The 22,546-nt window shown below is 35.8% G+C and overlaps 2 protein-coding genes across 6 annotated transcripts in view; one reads left to right on the top strand and one right to left on the bottom strand.

The window, feature by feature from the left end:
• LOC126857299 (fibrous sheath CABYR-binding protein-like) overlaps window positions 1–22,546 on the bottom strand; it is a 171,593-nt gene that overhangs the window by 14,204 nt on the left and 134,843 nt on the right. The window lies entirely within an intron of this gene.
• LOC126857297 (serine-rich adhesin for platelets) overlaps window positions 4,197–22,546 on the top strand; it is a 61,231-nt gene continuing 42,881 nt past the window's right edge. Inside the window, exons 1-2 of one of the 5 annotated variants that reach the window (XM_050606571.1) lie at window positions 4,197–4,354; window positions 8,221–8,327. The gene's annotated coding sequence lies outside the window, so the exon portion shown is untranslated. Of the gene's footprint in view, window positions 4,454–4,494; window positions 4,540–4,610; window positions 4,635–5,903; window positions 6,784–8,220; window positions 8,328–22,546 lie in introns of those variants that run through there. The other 4 variants (XM_050606572.1, XM_050606575.1, XM_050606576.1 and 1 more) reach the window with 4 other exon arrangements.

Here is a 22,546-nt window from a genome sequence, read left to right as displayed (position 1 = left end):
ACGACATTTTGTTGGATGCATTACACAAGAGAAAGGTGCGAGGAAGCTTCGCGGAAAATGGCATCGCCGCTATCGCGCGACTTCCACGGCCGCAATATAAAAAGAAAAATTCCCGATGCAGAGCTTTGCTCGCGAGTTCAATCGGCGCACACGCGTCGTCGAATACGTCCTGATCAGCGTAGAATGGATCCTCTCTTGGCGAACAAATAAATTGCCATTGAGCCCACGCGATAAAGTGCTCTCGTAACGTGGCTGCAACGTGATGTCGCGTATCGAGAATTCTCATTTCTCCTCCTCAATGCTGTGTGCCTCTCGCTTAATTTATTCTCTCTTTCGAATTATATTTCTCTCTTTCGCTGATAAAAGAACGGAAAGTCTTTTTAAGATAAAACTGAATCGAGATAAATGATGGAAATTTGCGCGAAGGAATATGAAACACGTTCCCTCGTAATTGTATCGACGATTGAAAATGATTTTACATGTTATTGTGTCGTGTACAAGTTGAATCTCTGTATAAATTGTTAATATTTCAAATTTTAATATAATTTTTTTTCTATAGTTTTTTTATTTCACGAAATAATTATTTTTGCGTTATTTCGTATATTAAAATTTATTCAATATATTTTATTTATTTAATATATTTTGATTCGAACTTTTCTAAAGAATCTCAACGAGTAATTCCTTGATTGATCAAGTATGCCGCATGGACTTTCGGAATCCAATTAAACTGGCCAAGATTCGAATCCCAAGTGTCGTCTTCGATTTTTCCAAGAGATATCCATGCTATGGTCGCTGATTTGGAATCCACTTAGAGTGGAGAAGTGGAATTTCTGGGTTAATCTTATCGGCTAAAACGAGAACAAAGTATTCCACATACGCTCGTTTTTATGTAAGGACGTAAGATTAGATTTATATATGCACGCGATGCAATATCGATAGCGTAAGACAAAGCCGAGAATACGTGCTATATATACTGTGTGAATTTTTAAGCATTTCATTCTTTTTTATACCAACCGCAATATAATTTTTCGTTTAAAACTACGAACCGCTCGACGTAATGCACGCAAAATGAAAAAGCAGTCTTATGAGAAAAAATCATCACGTGCGCCAACGACAATGAAAAAAAAACTGCATCGTGTAACAGTTTGACGAGACATCGAGCTATAAAATAAATTATTGCTACTTGTGATAAAAAATAATATTGAGGTATCATTTAATTAAAAAACTTATTGACTAAGTAAAAAATATGTCATCTCTGTAACTGTTGGCTAAGAAGGTTTTCAATTAGTTGTCGTATAAAATTAAATTAAAACATCATATTAATTAATAAATAAATTAGCAAAAGTCAGAAAAAAATAATCTTAACAGAAAAAAAACAAGTAATATGCAAAAATGCAATTATACAATATATTATAATATATTATAATATTAATTTATTATATTGATATTAATATATTATAATATTAATATATTATAATATATTATATATTATAATATTAGAATATTTTTAATATTATAATATAATATTAAAAAATCAGTGATGGTAGATCAAATTTTTACAGAGAAACAGGTTACACAAAATTCTGGAATTTCTTTTAAAAATATTTGATAATTTTTAATTAAAACTTTCGTTCAAAAAATAATAAAAATTACCTGATCAAATAGAAAATATTAAATTTCTTGATACTAAAAAATATCAAATTACATGAACGCTAAATGTTGAATTAAATAATTATTTTATTACATATATATATATATGCATATATATTACTCGCGAGAGTTGAAATTTGAGTCACATTGAAGCTCCGAAAGATATATAGTTATATAGAATAATTATATCGACAGTTTTTTTGCCGCATTAATCATGATTTCGCTTCTCTCCCGATATTTGTTACATCTTACGTTCTCTTTGTTTCTTTTTTCACATTTCCTTTTATTATTCTCGGTCGATTTATTTTATGCGCAAGAATGACGTTTCATCTACTACGAGTATTTTTGGAAATAAGGCAATAATTGTCATCAACTGATGCGTTATATTAGATGAAATATGGAGAAGGATTCACGGAGAAGGGCTATCTGTGCGCGTGTGTGTGTGTGTGTGTGTTCCTGAGATAACGCGTGGAATAATAATCGCAATTTCACACTTGCGTCGCGAAAGTTCAGCAATCTGTCACGTCGGCACCGACACTTTTCGCAAACGGCACGCCTTTATTGGCCACACGTAACGATCCGCGAAGTAATTCTCCGCGTCTAATTACCCGTCGGTGCAAACTATAGAAAAAGTCACCTCTTTTATTTTTTCTCTCTCCTTCTCTCTTATTCCTTTTTTTTCCTTCCTTCTCTCTGTTTCTCTCAACTCGGCGCGTTTTACTCTCGCTATCATTTATTACCGCCGGGCTTTTGAAAGGATAGGAAGCCATAAATGGGGATGTAAGGGTCGTTACGTCGAGCAACCTGCAGCCCGTACGTAGTGTTCCGGCATCCACTTTGTCATCTTTTAAACTCGCCCCGTTCTCTCTTTTGGCTTGGTAACGGGTCACATACTTTAACGAGATCTCTTTTAACACATCATCCGTATTTGGAAGAGGAAGTGCCGCCGACGCAAAGCGCGCGAGCTAGAAGAGAGAGAAAGAGAGAGGGAAAGAATCTTTCCTCTCGCTCTCTTCACACTCGAACATGACTCCAAGGATGAATTAATCGATACAATTTAAAGTTTTCGTTTATTTTCAACTTGCGAGCGCAATCTCTTACCTGCTGCGTTAACGATATTAAGCACGGATAAATTTCGTTTTATTCGTTAACATCATCAAGTGAATGCAAATAAATGTTATCTTATCGATAATAATTTAATATTGATGATTTATATTTTAATATTGATAATTTAATTAATGAAATTTCTTTTACATAATTATAATTATTTGTAAGATGTCACATATATTAGTCAACGATTAATCTTTTCTGTGTGTTTTTCCATAAATCATTTTTATTCTAAGTGGGAATAAAAAAACGTTCTCGCAAGCTGTTTCTATTTAATCATAAATAAAATTAACCACGATTAACAAATATTTTATAAATATTGCTATCTTTATAGTTACTTTTTCACTATTAAATAATAATAGATTTTTATTACAATTTAATAGCTTTACATTAATCCCGGTTACATCGTATTGCGCAAAAAGTGGAAAGCAAAAAATGGAGGAAAAAAAAGAAGGTGGTTTATGTAAGAATTTATACACCATATAAAATTTGTGTAGAAATTTAAGGGATTTGCATCCTCGTGAGATAGAGGGTACGCGGAATCTTTTTAATTCTCATAAAATGAACAATCTTATCGCGCGATAAAGTTTAATGTTACAGGCACTAGATAGGTTTCCCTTATAAGGGAGCTCCCCAAGCGCGGCGCGCCTATTTAGCCAACATATTCATCCGGCTCTTACAACTTGTAATAAAATGCAGATAAAACGTGGTACGCGCATATTATTTGAGCGCGCGAAGAAAATTTAGGGTTTGTGAAAGCAACAATTGGAGGTAACCGCGGGCAAAGAGAAGAAGTTAAGTTTACATCGTAAAACTTCCCCCCCCCCCCTCCCCCCTCCCGGAAGGTTAAAGAGGAGCATCGTCGGATATACCAGGCGTTTGGACAAGTTCTCTCGGGACCAGAATTCAGAGCGGCATCTCGCCGACGTTTACGTCGCGATATCTCGTGTATCGCAAGATATTTTCGACCTGCGCTTCAGAAAATTAAAAAAGAAAAGTAAGGAAAAAAGAACAAGTGCTATTGATGTTGTAGGTTTTATTTTTGATAAATGCATGAATAAACAAACAATAAGAAGACACGTGCCAAGAGCGGAGACAAAAAGATATCTTGAAATTCCGCAAAGCGTTCAATATTCCGCGAACGAACAGCTGTACTTGAGACGCACTCGCATCGAAATCTCATTGAGATGTTTCAAGGACAAAAGAGGACCTGGAGGACTTTGTTTCGCGACTGATGTCTTCCAAAGTGGATATTCTTCTCGAAGATTCGATTGTCCGAAACGATACTTTGATTTTTCGATCCCGAAATTTCGATTAGATCATCCTATCGTGGATTCGGTCGATCTCGCCGAGCGGGAATTTGCCGCAAGCTTTAATCCGCAAGCTTTCGAGCTTGCACGGCCGATGGCGCGATGTAAATCGGGTTCGAATGGTTTGAGAAAGCGATGGTCGGGATGCGGGAAAGGGAGTTGGTTCTCGGGCAGAAGATCAAGAAAAGAAGGAGGAGGAAGAGAGCGCCGACGAAGTAGCTAAACCAGAAATAACTAATAAGACATTCACTCTGAGACGGGCGGCCAGCCGGCCCGGACGAATCGCGGTGCGTCTGAGTAAACCTCGTCTCTCATCTCGGCATCTTCGTCATCCACACCACATACCGATAAACACCACACTACTTAAAGCGATACGGCGTCGGAAAGTAAGGCCGGAAGAAGTAGATAAATAAAGAGGAGAAGAGAGGAGTAGAGAGATCGCGGGGAAACGAGCGAGAGCGAATATCGTGCGGTATATAGTGCTGTAAAAGAAAGAAAGTGTCGCCGCGGGGAGAGGAAGTTTTACATCACGTGATCAGTGCAAGTGCATCGTCGGCGCATCGCAATGTAATCCATGAGATTCAACGCATTCAACAGAGATCTCCATCCAATTTCCTCCCTCCTCTTATGGATCATGAAAAAAACAGAGAGAGAGAGAGAGAGAGAGAGTGTATCATCGTCGTTGCCGTCGTCATCGTCATCGTCGTCGTCCTCTCTCGTCGCTACCGTCGCCGTCTAATTTTAAGTGTTAGATAATGCACACACCAATGCGCACCGGTCGGATACTAAAACGGTATCGTGCACGCATGCACGCACGCGCGTGAACACGCGCTGGATCGCGATGACGATGACGATCAGCGGTCGAAAGATCCTCTCTGGATTCTGCATATCTGTCCTTGTATGTCCATCCTTCGTGCATTAAATTGATTCCTCTCTTGGAGATTTTTCTCCTTCTTTCCTCGCGTTTTTTTTTTTTTTTACCTCCTTTTCTATAATAAATTAAATAAGTCACTCGCAAGAACGACTCTCTTTTCCGACTATCGTCCATTGAATCTGTCTCCATTCGAGTTTTTCGCCACGTTTCTTCCTGTCTTGCCGATTTCGTTCACTCATCCTCGTTCTTCCGTGCGACTTTTGATTCCCATTCCTGTGTCCCTTCTATTTCTCTCTATTTTTGTCTTTGATACATTTATCTTCTTTAACGCTAACCTGTCCTGGGACTCTCACTTTAGTCTTTCTCGCTATTCCCGATGAGAATTTTCTGCGAAACTTCCCGATTACGATTTATAAAATTCTTTATTAAAGATTCTTTTTTCTTCTAGTCAACATTGATTTCCTTGTGCTCTTGCCTGCTAATACCGTACAGCTTCTCATTAAAATGTTCTCTGTCATTCTAAAGTAAAAAGATTCTTTATTCCGTCTGTTCTTTTAAACAAGCGACGCGTCATCCGCCTTTACTTATATTATATATACATTTATACATTTATTACACTTATACATTTTATTCTATTTTAATTATTTTGTTCTAAATCCTTTATTTTATATTTTATATATATAAAGAAATTTATATAAATAATACATACATATATATATATATATATACATATACATAGTGTGACAGATTTCATATATAGAAAGAAAGATAGCCTCTTTAATTCTGTCTATTTTCATTATTATCTTTTATCTTGCTTGCTTTCTTTGATTACTCTCTTTTGATGCTAAAAATATTGCACAATAATCACTCGTGCAGCGAAAACACTTGCATTTATTGTTCTATCTCATGTAGTTTTTTTTTGCAACAGATTTTCCTTTCATTTCTCAACTCGTTTTACTTTTTTTCTCGTTCCTCTTAATTACGTCTTGTCCCATTTATGTACACATTCGGCTTACTTCGGTTTTTACTAAATTGACTTCTCTTATCTTTTCGTTCTCTCTTTCTCTCTTCCTTTTCCCATTTTCCCATTATTTTCTCTAACTACACCAATTTTGCCATCTATCTCTCTATTACCGCTTTTCTTTTGCTTTCTGCTCTTTTTTCTCACACACATCATCGCTTTTCTCTATCTTTTTTTTATGGCGAGACACGCACGATCACCATCACAATCTCTTTCGAGTGTCTTCGTCTCTATGTGTGCTTAGTCCTTTATACTTTCCTACTTTTACGCTTTTTAAAGACTCATCTCTTCACATCTGAACCTATTTCTGGGTCGTATCATTTTCTTTTCCACTCATCCGTCCTGTACCAATTTCACCATCTCACTCCCGTCCCGTTTTCAGCATCTTCTTTTTCTCTCTCTCTCTCTTCTCTTTCTCAGTCCATCCTCTTTTCTTTCCACATCTCTTCGCTCTTCCGTCTCGCCACGGCCTTCGACGCTCTCGCCGTCTCTTCGTTCTCCATCTCCGTCTGACTCTGCGTGCTCTAATATAGCCACCCGGTGTCCAATTACTCGCTTCCCTCTCGCTACAGTTTTTCCTCCGCCGCGACGGCCGCGACGGAGAAAGGATCCTCATCAGCCTCCGCGCGACACGCCGTTCTATTTTCCGCTTTTTCCTCCAAGATGCGTCCGTTGCTCATTCATCCTTATTCACCGGTCGCGTATCCTGTCGTCGCCCTCGTGCATTTTTATCGCGTCGCAAACGGCAGTCCGATCTTCGATCCGGATGCAAAATGGGAAATCGTGCGGAATCGTCGAGAACGTAACGATGAGATGGAAAGGTGATAAAAAATATGGAGAGCGGGGCGCAGAAATCGATTGAAGTGCGAGTCGCGCTGCCTGTTTCGTGTCCGTTCTGTTTTTCGCGAGTGAAACTAAGTTGGTAGATGATCGACACGATTCTCAAAGTATAAAGTTTTCGTTTGGCTCGGCTCCAGGAAACATCGGTGAAACGAACGCCACTCGTCGATACCGGGGTACTTGGATACTTTCGAGAAGTGTGTTCCGTGAACGTACGACGCTTGAAACAACGGGAGAAAAGAAATCACGGGGCAAAGGTTGAATTGCCGTGTCAATTGTCAAGCGCTAATGAGAATCCTCGAAGCATTAATTTTGTGGATGTTCAAAAATAATCTTTCACTGAACTTTAGTGGTATACCTTTTCCTTTTTACGACGCGTTAGGCAACTAGTCCGTAAAAATTAGCGCAATTTTTGTTTCGAAATCGATCGTGTCATTGAAAATCATGATAAAATGTTATAAATTTTTCATATATTTTGATATGGGTGTTTTTTTTTATTAATATAGAAATATGAAAATTGCGCGAATCTCTATAATTCTGTTGAGAAATCGAACGGTCGAACCGTGCAAGATGACCTGGCCTACAGCGGCGCTATGAATATTTTCGCATGAATATCGGCGAATAACGTTTGCTTTCGTTACAAAAGCACGAGGTGCAAAAAAATCTACGGTAAAAAAATACGGGCTATACGCGTTTATTTAAAAAATGGCTTCGTAACCAATCGAGCCGAGCACACACACACACACACAGCGACGATGTGTACGTATATACGCGCGTGTCTGATTTAACGTCGACCATTTTCACTGCAACGTCGCCGCGCCGCGCTCTGTTTATCGTCTCGTTGTCCGAAATAATTTTTTTTTAATCAAATTGTGAAAAAATTCGCTCGGTTTCATCCCCGCCTGCTATTAACGCGATGATGCAACAACGAGAGTGTAACGTAAATTACGGCAATGTCTCTCTCCCCGCGACGGCATTTACTCGAGAATCTCGATTGCCCGAGGCGTCATCACGCTAATTAGAATTCTCGCACAAACGCCGTCAACGTCCGGCTAGTTTTCTTTTTTTTTTTTTCTCGTTTCAATCCTGGCAATGTTCCGTCCACTAATCACGTAGTGTCCTACGCGCGGTCGTGCTGTAATGCGGCCAAAATACTGTCAACCGTCGATCGGCTCATCTTTGCCAGCCGCTGTCGTGTGGTCGAGCCACCTTCTCGTCGAACGCTTCTCCCCGCATGACAATGCGCTTAAATTTACACGACACACTCATGCATCATATGTACATGACATGTATGCGCGATGACGATTTATGTGGGATGCGGTAGCGAAAATTGGCGGCTCCCAAAATTTCCTCGCGCACAATCGCGTCGCGTCGCGTTGGAGCCGTAGTTTAACGATGGTGGATATCTGGTTTTTTAGCTGTCACAGCGCTGGATTTCGGTGACTGGAAAGTACAAGCACTCGGCGACCACTAGGGAGGGGGGCCCCAACCAAGGAAGACCGCCGAAAGGCGGTCAACGAGTTTGGTAAGAGATTCGAGTGAAAAAACGCGTGTGTGATTTCCTTTTCGGAAATGTCAGAAAATTAAATTTCAGGCAGCTGTTGTGTGCTTCGCATTAATATTTGCTTAAATATTAATATTGTGTGAATATTATACATATATTGATAATATTCAATTTATGACAAAATCATTATATTTGCCATTGTGTATTACGTATATTATAGATACGTACTTTATTACAGCATAATTAACAAACTTGTTACATTATAATAATTATGCATTAGTGATTCGTTTATTCCAAATCGGCCTTACTAATTCAGTATATCATACATTAATAACGAAGTTTTGGATGATCTGTTAGCATTGGCTCTGAATATAATGATTTCATCTAATTTTTACTGCTGTAAAAATAATTACTCTAATAAAACAGTATTAACGAGTTTTGTAATGATCTTGTTAGTAAAGTTTGTCTCTGTCAAGTCTACGTGTTCATTAAAAATACCCCAATTTTCTAAGAATAATAATCACATTATCATTACACGATAAGAGAAAGGAAGCGAGAGTTACTAAGAAAAAGTCAACGAACAAATGAATCTGCACTAATCAATCTTCGCCTTATGATCTATAGCTCATTTTGCTGGAGGGTTGCCGACTCTCGTAGCTCCTTTTTCCTTCTCATCTCTGATCCACAAAGCTTTGTTTCCGCCGAAAACTTTTATGTCGTAAAACTGACGTAGAAATTAATTATATTTATCGATTAGAAAGGGAATGATAGCGCATTTTGATTTGCTAGATGAAATTCTCTGACGTCAATGAAATGATTAAAAGTCTTGGCAAAAGCCTTTGTCTCAAGGGGGATTTACATTATAATATAATTAAAATATTATAATATGTTACATCGTCTTGCATGTTGAAATTATAAAAATTTTATAATTACTACAAGAAATAAATATGGAATATTAATAATATTAACAATATTAATTATATAATATATTAAATCATATATTAATTATATATAATTTAAAATTGCATATATTAAGTTAATAAAAATTAATATTAAAAAAAAATTTTAATATAAACAAAATATAAATTTGATGAATGCAAGATACCAGAATACAAATCGCAGAATAAAATTATTTTAAAATATGTAATATATATTGTATTTTAATTTAATATTTCTCTTTATATTTTTATATGTATATATATCGTTATTTTCTCCGCAATAAACAGAAATGTCATAAGATAAGAAATTTATTGCGATCATGTCGAAAAATTAGTCACGTCAATAACGTCCATGTCGGTCCCATAAATGTTTCCAAGATAAAGCATTTGAGACAGCTATATAAGTCGGGTCGATATTTTACAAAAATGAGCACAAGATATGATTTATCGATTTTAGAGTAGCATGGTACGTAACGTCTGATATCGCATTGTAGTTAGTTATCGTAGACTTCGGTCGAGTTATTGTAAAAAGTCGTTGGCAGAATCACAAAGCTGCCAAGTGAAAAATGGGTCTTCATTTGTACAGGTGGATCTACATTTATGTCAATTCCTCTCGGTAGGTACAAGAAATCCATTTCTCTTCTGACTTTGAGATCGAGAACCGTTCGCCACAAATGAGACCCATTCTTCTCTGTCAGAAGTGAATTCATCAATTGCTTTTTCTGTACCATACATACGTTTATATAAAATTAATTTTTATATTATTGGTATTTTATATAAATTATGTATAATTTTTTTATATATAATATTTGAAAAAATCATTCATTTATAAGTGATTGCATCATCTGAGTTAAATTTAACAAAAATGTATAATTTTACGAAAACGTGCAAGAAAAAAGATTTTAATAATTCATATTAACATATAATTAATAATTATCTACAATTATACATATATATATAATTATAATATAATAACAAATCTCTCTGTCTTTCCTTAATGTGTAAAAAAATCGAAAAATGAACTGCTTTTTCAGTAAATATATATAACGTATATTCTTGCATCAATTATGATGCAAGTACATAATGTAACGAGCTTTAAATGTTATATGCGTAAAGATTATAATAATACAACCGAAATGATGCGGGCGAGAAATTTGTGTAAATCCGATGATTCATTGATCCTACGTGGGATTATTTCGGGACGTTATTTTCATTACGCGGTTAGTTACTCGTTCATAAAAGCGAGCTTTATTCCAGCCATTTCAAGGTGTCGTTGTAAAATATCCGCAATTAAAAATGCTTTACTGTATCCCGAAGAAAATTAGAAAAAAATAATTATTTTATAATTAAATTTTTTTACATAATAAAAATAATTTTATTATTATATTATTATTATATGACACATAATAATTTTATAATTAAAAAATCATCAACAAGCCTCGAAAAATGTTTTGATATTTTTTTAAATTTTCGAGAAATTGTTATAACTGATGCACTTAATAAATAATTCTCTTTTTAATGTGGGAAATGTTTAAAGTTTAAAGTCCATGCGTTAAAATGACATCGATAATGTTCTAAAGAACTTTGTTCTATATTTCCATTCGTTACTTGACTACGTCATTTTAATGATTAAAGAGATAATGCAACTCGTTGAGAAAATACTACTGCTTTTTCGCGAAGTTTTACACTGTATTATCTCTATATCGAAAGTAATTCTTGTTCTCTACTTTAATATAGCATTGTAAGATGTACAATTGCTCGAATGATAAATTTATTATCGATATCATTCAATTGATTGCGATTTTATTTATAAACGTATTATGTTTAAAAACGAGTTTCATTTAAATTAATGTAAGAAAAAAATATTTTAGTTTTTATTACATCGTTTATTTAAATACTAAATTTATTTAATATTTTCCAATTGTTAACATATATATATATATATATATATATATATATATATATATATAAATAAACTTTGTTCACTAGCGTCGCACATCTTTTCGGTCGAGCCATTGTGTATTCAGGTTGTATTTTCACACACAGAGATGTCTTACACAAGATGGTGAAATCAAGCGACGTTTAAATCGTCCTTTCTACCGAAATTAGATCACTTTACTGACAAGCGGCAAGTGGATAAAGCTCTAGCGCGACGTCTCGTACTTTAGTCCTCTTTTTTAGCTCTTTTCTGTTCGTTTTTCTCTCGCCATCTCTCTCTTTCTTCCTTCTAGCCGTACCACCGCGCCGAAGACTCGTGTAGCAAAAGTAGTGAGGGGATTGCCGCACGATTGAAAGGGTGCATCGCGAACTAACGAGCTACAAAGTGCACCTAGGCACGTAATAAATGTCGTACAAGGAAGAAGAGCAACATATATATATATATATATATATATATATATATATATATATATATATGTGTGTGTGTGTGTCCGAGTATGACGACCTCGCAAAAAATTTTCGATAGCAAATATTCGACGAGTATAAATTTTAAAATACGTGGCATGATTTTTATTATTTATCATTTATATATACAATAATTCGTACAACGGATAGCTATGATATTTTGCTTTAAATAGTGTAAATCATATGGTTAATATAAATAGTAACTAATAAAAAGAAATTTAGACATTTGTATTGTTATTGTAAGCAAATATAATATACGAATATTACATCTAATATTCTTTATAATATCACACCAAATATTACGTTTTGTATTACAATGGCGTAACATTAGATTGTAATGTTACAATACAGCTTGACCTTTCGCATCCACGTGCATTATCCGTTTAAGTGACCCAGTGCATTTTGCAAAACATTAGCGCATTCATTGAAATTAGAAATGCCAGCCAGCGTTATAATTTTACAGTCACGTTGTATACAGTCGCAGCATCCCATATCCGACCGAATAACACAATTCTATGGTGCGCGCGAATGCTATAACGTACAGTTAATTATAAGTAGGTAACACGGGGGAGCATCTCCGCATCGAAATGTGCTGGAATTTATTGCGAACCGTGAATCGCAGAGGCGCGGTCAGCGGAAATCGCGGCTCGTATTTTCGACATGGCGCGTAATCCGCCCGGGCTTCAACCAGACTCGCCCCGGTTTTCGCTCCGTGACTTTTATGCAGCCTCCTACTTGATATTTCAACGTTGTCACCGCGACCGCATGACGGTCGTTATGTCAAAATGATAAGTTCATCGTAGCACGCAAAAACCGCACGAAAATGTTTCCTGGGCGAAACTCAAACGGATTAAACGAAAATATTTTATTTACAGCGCTTTAGAGAAAGAAATATATATATATATATATATATACGCCGCGGAAAGATTTTTATTATTATTACGCTGAAAAATATCTCTCTAACAGTCATAATTCAACTCTTTCGAGATGATATCTCAACTAGTCGTTCCCAACTAATTTTTAATAATAATATTTTAAAAGTGAGTGATATATCTATCTTAAGCACTTGAAAAATATTAAAGACGGGAACGACGGCGTTTCTCATCCTCGTCTTTATCCGCTCCCTCTATTCGCCGTCGTCGTTGCCATACTCGCGATTAATCCTTTGCGCAAACGAGACGACTGAAAAGCCGAAGAGGGATATATAAGTTGCCGGGATAAGCGTACCCGATACCGACGCCTGAAATCAGATTTTCCAAACTTTGTTTAAGATTTTGCGGCAAGAGGATTGCAAAATTTCAAGAATCGATTTTCGAATTAAACTTGACATTGAAATTCTCAATAAATCGCTTTTACGAAAAGATTATTACAGCTCTAAAATACCTTAAAATCGAAGAGGCGCAGGTACATACTTTTGTTGTCGTGTGGATTTCGCAAAATCCGATTATCAGAGAAAATGAGAGTCATATATCTTCGGATGCATCTCGTACTAAAGCGATTAACGGCGGTTTTCTTGACGCCAACCATTCACAGATTAAACCGTGCGCTTGGACCAAACAGTCATTTATGGTCTCCGACAATCGTCTCGTTCTCCAACGCTTCCGCGATTAGTACTTGCCCTCAGACAATTCGTTATGGATCACCTTGTCGCTTTTGTCCACGACCGAATCGTTCGCACGTACGGCTGAATTGTAATAGCGGATATAATCGCTGAATTACGGCACGTGCATTTGCGCCGGTCTCCGTCACGTCACTAATAGGATTTTGCAGAAATCCAATGAATATCTAGGATGTTTAGAATGTGATTGGCACGGGCGAACAGATGGCAAAAATAAAATCCGCCATTTAATTCCTTGCATTCCCGAGTATCGGCAACAAGCTGATGGTCGACTGAATTTCATTTTATAGTCGTTTTAATGGCTACTTTTCGCAGATAATATTTCACGTGCGATATAAAACTTTCTTAAAATCATAAAAACTACTAACATAATAATAAAAAGATTCATCGAACTAAAAACAGATCACTCGCAATTGGAAATTATATAATTTCTTTCGTTTTATTAGTAAATAATTCGCAAAGAAACGATTCGCTTTTTGAAATTGTTTTCTAAAGTTATAGCTCGATATTAGAGACCAAGTGCAATATGGAACCACAGAGGTGTAAAGTGGCGTCGTTTCCACGTTGTATCCGGGATTTTTTTACTACTTTACGTCACACGAGCCACAAACGATACTTACAAAAGATACGAGCCGATCGAGTTTATTTTTCACACCGAGAAACATATATGTATACAAATAAAACTTGTGCGTATTTTTTTTTTTTTACGACGTTCCACGACGGCGGAGGTCCTTAACCATCTAATCTTTGTTTTATGATGAAATAAAATATTCGATAACTGGCTTTTAATATCAAAAGTTAGGTTCTCAAGTTTGTATAAATTTTATTCAATTTAGCGTCGGAATATTTTTTGCGAAGATATATACTAAAACTCTTTACAAGGGCAAAATTCTGTATGAAAAAGTATTTGCAGATGTTTAATATTCGTAATATCAGTATACACTTGATTCTCCCAGAGCATTACGTGACAGCAAAAAGCTTTTATTCTTACTGCAGTTTTTCATGAAAATGTCCTACTACTGCGGAAATTCAACAAATCGCCCGAAAATGTAATTACGTTAACTGCCGGACAAAGAGCCGTCATTTAAAACCGGGCTTTGGTTTTGTTTCACGACGCTTGGCAATGCATAAAATAACGCGCGATTGTGACATGCTGTTGCAGATTAAAGCGTAAAAAGCAGTAGAAATGATGAAAGGATAACAACGGAATGGAAGGTTAATAATATGGAACACCTCTTCACAGGTATAATAGATTAATACTACGATTTATTATAATTATTTACAGTCCCCCAAAATACTTCAATTTTTCTATATCATTTTCTTTCGAGTCCTCTTATCGCAGATTAACGGGAGACGCATTATGTCATCACGACGCTATACTCATCGTTGACACCTCATGTGCAATCCGGCGATAATGCAACCAGCACGCGCGTTCCCGATAATGCACTTATCACGCGCGAATAAGGATGCTGCGACACAATGGGCGGTGGTTATCGCATTCCATACCGGATGTATAAAACGTTGTACCTGGCTTCTCGCCACAGGAGAGAAAATTTCTCTCTAATCTTCTTCACCGTCTATCTCTACCTTTACTTCCCACGAGAGGACCCTAATCCAACAACAAGATTTGTTCCGTTCGTCCGTCCCACACGCAAATGATAAAGAGACTATTCACGCTAGATGAGGGCAAGAAGCCGTTTCGCTCTCGTATTGCGCATTTTATATTTTCTCTGCCATTATTCTTTCAAAGCAACACGTCGCGCGTCTTTTGTTTGCGTGACAGAGTTTCATAAAAGTGCATGAGAGATAATAAAACCGTTGCCCGTGGCTTTCCTCCATATATTCTTATCGCCGATCTAAAGACTAAAACTTCGTAATCTTCTTTGCCAGAATTATTGTTATGTAACGTAAGCTGACTTGTTAAATTAAAAGAAAAAGAAATTGCCATTTGAAATTCAAGAGATTGAGATTATTTAATAAATATTTGCCCATTTTTCACAATCGTTTATCATTGATTTTACACAAGCTTTATTACGTCAGTGATTTAAATAAAACGCTTAACAATTTTTTTTTTATCTTGATAACTTATTACAAAATTGACGAAAAATCATGAGCTTTCACGTCACGATAAGAGTATTTTGCAATGAAGAATAATAAGGTCGTTATTTCATGCAAATTACGAGACTGCCTTTGCATAAGAGTATTGTTCAATTAGATACGTGTAATGGCGGTCATGCAAGAAAATTGCGACTTTACACCAAACTGTCCCGAAGTGCTCTCTTATATAGTCTGCTTATGCATTATGCAAATTTCTTTATAAGAGGTTTAACACTGTTCGAGATCTCACATTAATGATAATGGTTGGTCATTAGAGCTGTATTACTTGTTCGTTAAGTGAACAGAAATCAATTGTAATTGCGCGCTTTAAAAGATGTATTAAGTATAGTTGACGACATATCAGATCGTGCTATTTTTGTTGCTATTTTTTTACTACGAGATATACTTCATAATATATAAGGTAAATTCATAAATTATACTCAATTTTTGTTGTTATAACGTATAGTGATTATTTTTTTCTCATATAAAAATTCAGGATATAGATTTTTTTATAATTTATTATTTATTATTTAAATTTATTAATTTTATAATTTATATATAGATATTTTATAATATTATCGTCGAATGTTAACTTAATCGCATAAGGAAAATATTGAATAACAGGTTACTATTTTTCAATTTGAAATACTTACTTATCGTGTATTTTTTTTTTTTTACTATTTATTGTGCTGTGAGATACATCAATATTTGAAGCAATAACGTATCTCGCATTTTAACGTAATATTTATTATTTTAGACTATTTGCTCTTTCACGACGATAGTGCCAACGTCCTAAATCTTATAATCGATACACTCCACGTGTCCATTATCAAATCTCACGCAATACGACAACACACAGACACATACGCAGAGACTTCTATCTATCTTATCCTGGTCCCCAACGAAATAAAGCAAAAGCTCCCAGGAGTAAACAAAGAAAAACTTCGACCGTTATAACTTTGTACCGTATAGCTGCAGAGAGAGAGAGAGAGAGAGAGAGAGAGAGAGAGAGAGAGAGAGAGAGAAAGAGAGAGAAAGGAAGGATGTCTCTGCTTTTAGGCGTTAAATGATCCAAAAATGATACATCTGATGCTTTTGCTTTTCCACAAAAGTTGGAACCCCCTTTGGCCTAGTCAGTTTTCCTCGCGCAAGAATTTAACCGTATATAGAAGATTATATAGAAAACAAAAATAAAACGAGGGAGAGAGAGAGAGAGAGAGAGAGAGAGAGAGAAATTCATGAGAATGGGGGATATATGGTGGCACCGCGAAAATCGATAGCGCAACTGGAATCTTCCATCGCATCCGTACCGCCGTGAAAAAGAACGACACGACCATGTGATTACCGGTTTATATTGACCGGACATAATTGTGTCTACGTTTCTTTCGTTTCGGGCGTAAAACGTCGAAACGCATCCTTCTCTTTCTGTCTCGGACGGATGTCTCTCATTCTTTGACGAAACCCCGAAAGATAGCGAATATAAGAGAGTGCGCTGTAAAAAGAGGACTGAGAAAAGACATTGCAAGATTTCTTACGGATGAAAGAGGAAGGAAGACGAATAAATGTGCCTTATATCACAGAATTATGAGTTTCAGAAGTTGCGATATAACGATTACACTTTGAACGAGATCTGAAAAGTTGTCGAACTCTCGAAGGTTTTGACGCATAAGTAATGACTATGTTTTTCGAGGAAATATCCGGAGCGATTTTATGGTAATCTCTTTTTACGACGTTTACGACTTACAACGGCGGTGGAAATCCAGTTTCATTTTTAGCCACTTATATGGAAGATTTGTTATGTTACAAGTCTCAAGTTGTAGAGTTGAAGATAAAGATTCTGTTTATATATATATATAATTTAATATCTATTAAGAGCGCGTCAAGTATATGCGATTTTGCGTCTCTCTCTCTCTCTCTCTTTCCCTTTTTTTTTTCTCTACAGATTGAAACCGAGAATATACATAGAGTACTTCGAAAAGTTGCTAACTGCAAAATGTAATTGAGATGTACATTTCAAGTTGGGTACGTATTTCAGTTGAATCTGCATTTCAAATTCGTGGATTTTTTCTTAACACGTTCTCCCTTGTGTATAATTTCACCTGTCGTCGTATCTGTTGCGGTATTTGAGTTAGGCGCGTATGCTTAGAATATGCAAAGTGTTCAAAATTAACCGGAGTATGTATGGCGTCGATCTCATTTTAAAGTCAGAGCGCGTGATATAAACCCTCCGCCACGAGGTATACTTAAGTTCTCCACGTGTAACGATTACGATAAAAGGGAATGAATCTTCTTGCAATATATTCACCACTTGTAACATTATTATAATATTCCGATTATTTAGTATAAATGAAACTACTCGGTTCTTTTTTTCGCGCACACTCACGATTACATAGTGCAAAGAAAAAAAAAAAAAAGTTATTAAAAACTCATTACGGCTAAAGTATGCAGCATCTGTCAGCGATTATATATATATATATTATCTACATTGGCATTTTGTAGAGAGCATTGCGAACGATGAAATGATATTTGATGAGTGGAATAAAGTGCGAGAGCTTTTTGCCATGTGTTGTGTTACCCGATTTACAACAAAGAGTTAATTAAGATTAACAATTCTAAGCACGCTGATTATCTCTCTTTGTTGACCCGACATAGTTCCGATTCCATCATCCCGACATAGTCAGCCCTCTATTGTTGAGCGTCAACCTACGATCTCTCATTTGAATAAAAGAGCAGCTATATAACCGCGCCGACGAATTAATTGAAAAACTTCGGAATAATGTGGACTCAAATAGAAATCGTGAATTATACTGCGATCTTTTATACCGAGGTAACTGTCAATAGCGAGAAAATTCTTAATAATGAGACGCGTCATATCTGATACCTTTGCGCAATGATAATTTGAATAATCAAAACGGAAACAAAGGGAAGGTAAAAAGAGCATTAATTAATTACATTACTCGAATCAAACTGCGAACGCTCCAGGGTTTGAAAAGCGGCGATAAGTCCGTAATTTATTTTTCTTTGGAGCGCGAGCGAACGAGCAAACTATATAGCGGAAATAAATTTTCGTGGAATGTAAAATTTCTGTATGCTTCAGCGTTATGTAAAGCTAGCCCAATCGCCGTGAGAAATGTGCGGACACGTATTAATAGATTTATTCTATAGATATTCCGAACATTAAAAAGAAAAAACCAAGTTACGTTTAGTTCCGGCTGTTCAACGCTGACTTTTTTTTTCTACAGGTGGATGCATAGTTGAATATATGTGCTGATAACAATAACAATAATAACGAATAACGAGCGAATAAATTTCCAGATTTTTTTTTATGTGCATAGTGGGGTGATATCATTTTATACGGTTTAATCACGGGATTACCGGAGGTCGTTTTATATATTCGCACGAGTAGAAGTTATGAGATTTGAAGAATTTTAAACGAATCTTTATTACGCTCTCGGAATTAATTAAATTCGTTCACGTTTTCTTATGCCTCACGCGTGCGATAGACAGAAGCAATGAGATAATAAATAATGCTATACACTTAATACAGCTCTTCCGTTCTCTAATCAGAATTCGCTTAGCATTATAAAAAGAAGATGCAGAAAGACAGACAATTTAAATTATTTCACCAACTTTTATCTAGTCAGTGTTTATTATCTTAACATTACTGAGGTAATTAAATAATAATAGCAATAATAATATATTTTAATTTTATAAAAAATTACCTAAAAGAATTAATTATTTTAATAGTATGTTTTTTTTTTTTTAAATGTATGTGAAAATGAAGTATTGTATTGCGCAATAGTGTGCGAGACATCACTTTCTCGCGGGGACAATCAAGCGCATTTAGGAAGGAAAAATTTATGTCTCTCGCTATGCGTGCGAGGCAGACGCAAAATAAGAATGAAGCTGACCTGTCCTGCCGGGCGAAAGCTGAAATTAAGCCTTTTTTATTCTTTTACCATTTCTCGCAGCATCGCGTGGTTGATCCTCTACCTACGTCAAAATAGAAAATAGCTGCGGGACCGACAACTTAATGAAAGCCGGTAATTGAAAAAACCCATGCCGACCAAATTAATTAAAAAAAAAAAAAAAAATAATAATAATAATAATAAAAAAGAGAAAAACAACACACGTCTACTTATTAATCAAATGCGTGGGCAATCAATTAAAAAATATGACTCGAAATATATTAGCGTATTCCTCTGCGTCAAAATCTCTTAAGCACGATTTCTCAAGTATCACCCGATGATAAGCAAATGATTAGAACATCTGTTAAATTGCTGAATTTGTTGAAATTTTTTTTTTTTTTTATTTCCCGACAAGTGAGAGTACACGCTGATAAGTTTAGATTAGATCGTGGAATCGATTATGTAATGAAATATTGGATCGCGCTGACGAAGGTAGCTGATGCGATTCGAAATTGAGAAACGCTCAAGTGCAACTGAAATGGAGTATAGTGATGCTCTAATATATTCTACGATACCATCGTTTCTACGATGGCAAAACTTCCTTTAAGTTTCTGCTATCAGACAGAACACTCTAAACGAAGATGTTAAGCGCGAAGATGATATAGTTTCAACCGGGATAACAAATAAATTGATAACAGTTCTAACACAATATCTTACTGTAATATTGCGCGATAATATTATTCTCGTAATTCTTACTGTCTTGCAATTAGAACATAATTACGTATAAGTCGAGACTATAAATAACGTTACTCGCGAAATTCATGAAAACAATGTTTAAATCCAATCAAAAAGAGATCAGATATAATTCTTGACAATCCAAATTCTCGTTACAAATGTTGCATTACGATGGATATTCTCGACTTCTTCGAACTTGGACGAAAAGAACAGATAGAAGAAAGAAGCGAACGAGTAAGGAATGCGAACGATATATCTCGCGCAAACTCGAGAGAGAGAGAGAGAGAGAGAGAGAGAGGGGGGTGGGGGAGGGAACAGTAGATCTTTCGCAAATTAATTCACGTGCCAAAATCGAGCTGCAATGAAAGGAGAAATGGTAAAAAAATGCATACGGTGCGATAATTCAGTTTTCAACCTAATAACAAGAATAAGTGAAAAGTGAAAATAATGGCCATAACGCCACGCGGACGGAGATTTCGCGTCGAAGGGTTTCACCTTTGAAGAATGTTTGCTATTATTGAGCATGAGCAATTTAAAATCCGCACAATAGCTTTGGGTGAAACTCTACCTCGCACAATACTTTCGATATATCGCGCATTCTTTTCCATCGAATTTTTATCAGTCATGCATATTGTGGCCAAAAATTTAACGCGCGCGTGCTCAAACTGTTTCTTATATTTATAATATAATTATATTTCTATTTAAATATATTTATATTTATGATAATTGACTAACGGTACATTTTTAGTAATTAATAATGTAATAATTATCACATTATATCTCACAAACAAATTAAGTAGCTGCTATTAAAATTTATAATTGTAATTATAATTATATAATTTTATGATCAAAAAATGTAATATTTTAAAATATAAATATATCTCACACGAGCATAATTTTAAATATTTATTAAAATGTATTTTAAATTATGGTGCCATTTATACATAACATGTAATTTTAATTATTCAGTTTACAAGAGATAAGCGATATATCAAAGTGTAATGATAATCCTATTCCGTTAATCCCTTTATGCCGAAATTGTAAACTGTTTAAATTCTTTCAAATAGATTTGATCTCTCTCTCTTTCTCTTCCTCTCTCTCTCTCTCTTCCTCTCTCTCTCTCTCTCTCTCTCTCTCTCTCTCTCTCTCTCTCTCTCTTTCGCTCTCTCTGTATAAATGCAGAACGAAATGTAATGATTGATTAAGCGTAACATTCGTACAGAACAAATCGATCATCAGTCTGCTAAATACTAGAATTAACAATTGTGATCTTATTAATTAACAGTGGCGTTTCGTGATTGCGAATTTAACGCTACATCAAATCAAATATTTAGTTCATTATTATTAATGTTAAATCGTCAATTTAATAACAAGCAATTTTCTATAAATTTTTCATATTTTATTTATTTTACATACGCTGCAATTTTTTGTCGAACTGCGTAATATCGAAGAATTAAATGGCAAACTCTTCTCAACGTCTGCCCGTAAAGATTTTTGTCCCAGATTTAGAAGAATCTGCCCTTTTGATGTTTCGCACCATGTAAATTATTCTCTAGTGCGGAAGAAAAGAGCTTTTATTACATTCTTTTACCGTTTCATACATAACATATTTCGCGCACACATCAGTTCCATCGTCATCTGCACCTCGTATCTCCTTATCCCGCTCGTGTACACAGTCACCTTTGATTCCGCAGACGCGCATTAAAATATTGAAACGTTTCGGCGTGGCAAATAAATCATTAGTTCGTCCAAGAGGCGAAGATAAATAATAAATCGGGCAAGAGACGCGGGAGAGAGCCTCGTGCATTATGTATCGACGCTGTATAATATGACGATTGCCTGCGAGTTTGCCGAATTGGAATCTTCGTTGCGTCGCAACGGAAGATTCATCATTATCGGCGAAAATGTGTATTGTAATATTTTATATTATTTCGTCGCTTCGTCATTTGGAATTATTAAAACGAAACGGTCGCGGATCTTGCGCGGTCGCGCGTAATTCATAAGAATGAAAAAAAATTTCCGGCCCCGCGGGCAGCATCGCTCGCGGTATCATCGTATTCAATTAAACACGATCGATCGGCTTATTTTCAACGATTCGAATTTCGAAAGACCGGTCCTATCTCTCCGGGTATTCCATTTCCGTCGTTCGTGGTAATTAATTTATATTAATCAAGCCGTATAAAATTCCGTCCGTTGTATCTATCGTCTCGCGCGTCCACTCAGCGCAATTCACGGCTTTTGAAACTTTTTAATCGCTTTCCGCAAGTTTTCTCTCATTCCGATAACTCTGTTCTCTTTCCCCGCCGGAATCTACCGTCTCGCAATAATATAACTTTATCCCACGTATTCGTGGGAAACGGCACTCTTGATTGTGGAATCGCCGCGCATCTCAGCAGCTTGGAAATATATATATATATATATATATATATATATTTTTTATTATGCCTTTTTTTCACGCTTCGCTCTTCGAACATTTGAGCAGAAAATGCGATATATTTTGGGCCATTTTAAAAATTTATTTACGAGATTATAGGTTGCTTT

This window comes from Cataglyphis hispanica, chromosome 21 (genome assembly GCF_021464435.1).
Source record: "Cataglyphis hispanica isolate Lineage 1 chromosome 21, ULB_Chis1_1.0, whole genome shotgun sequence".
Taxonomy (NCBI): domain Eukaryota; kingdom Metazoa; phylum Arthropoda; class Insecta; order Hymenoptera; family Formicidae; genus Cataglyphis; species Cataglyphis hispanica.
Note: the sequence above shows the minus strand (reverse complement) of the source record. Positions and strands in the feature narration are given on the sequence as shown.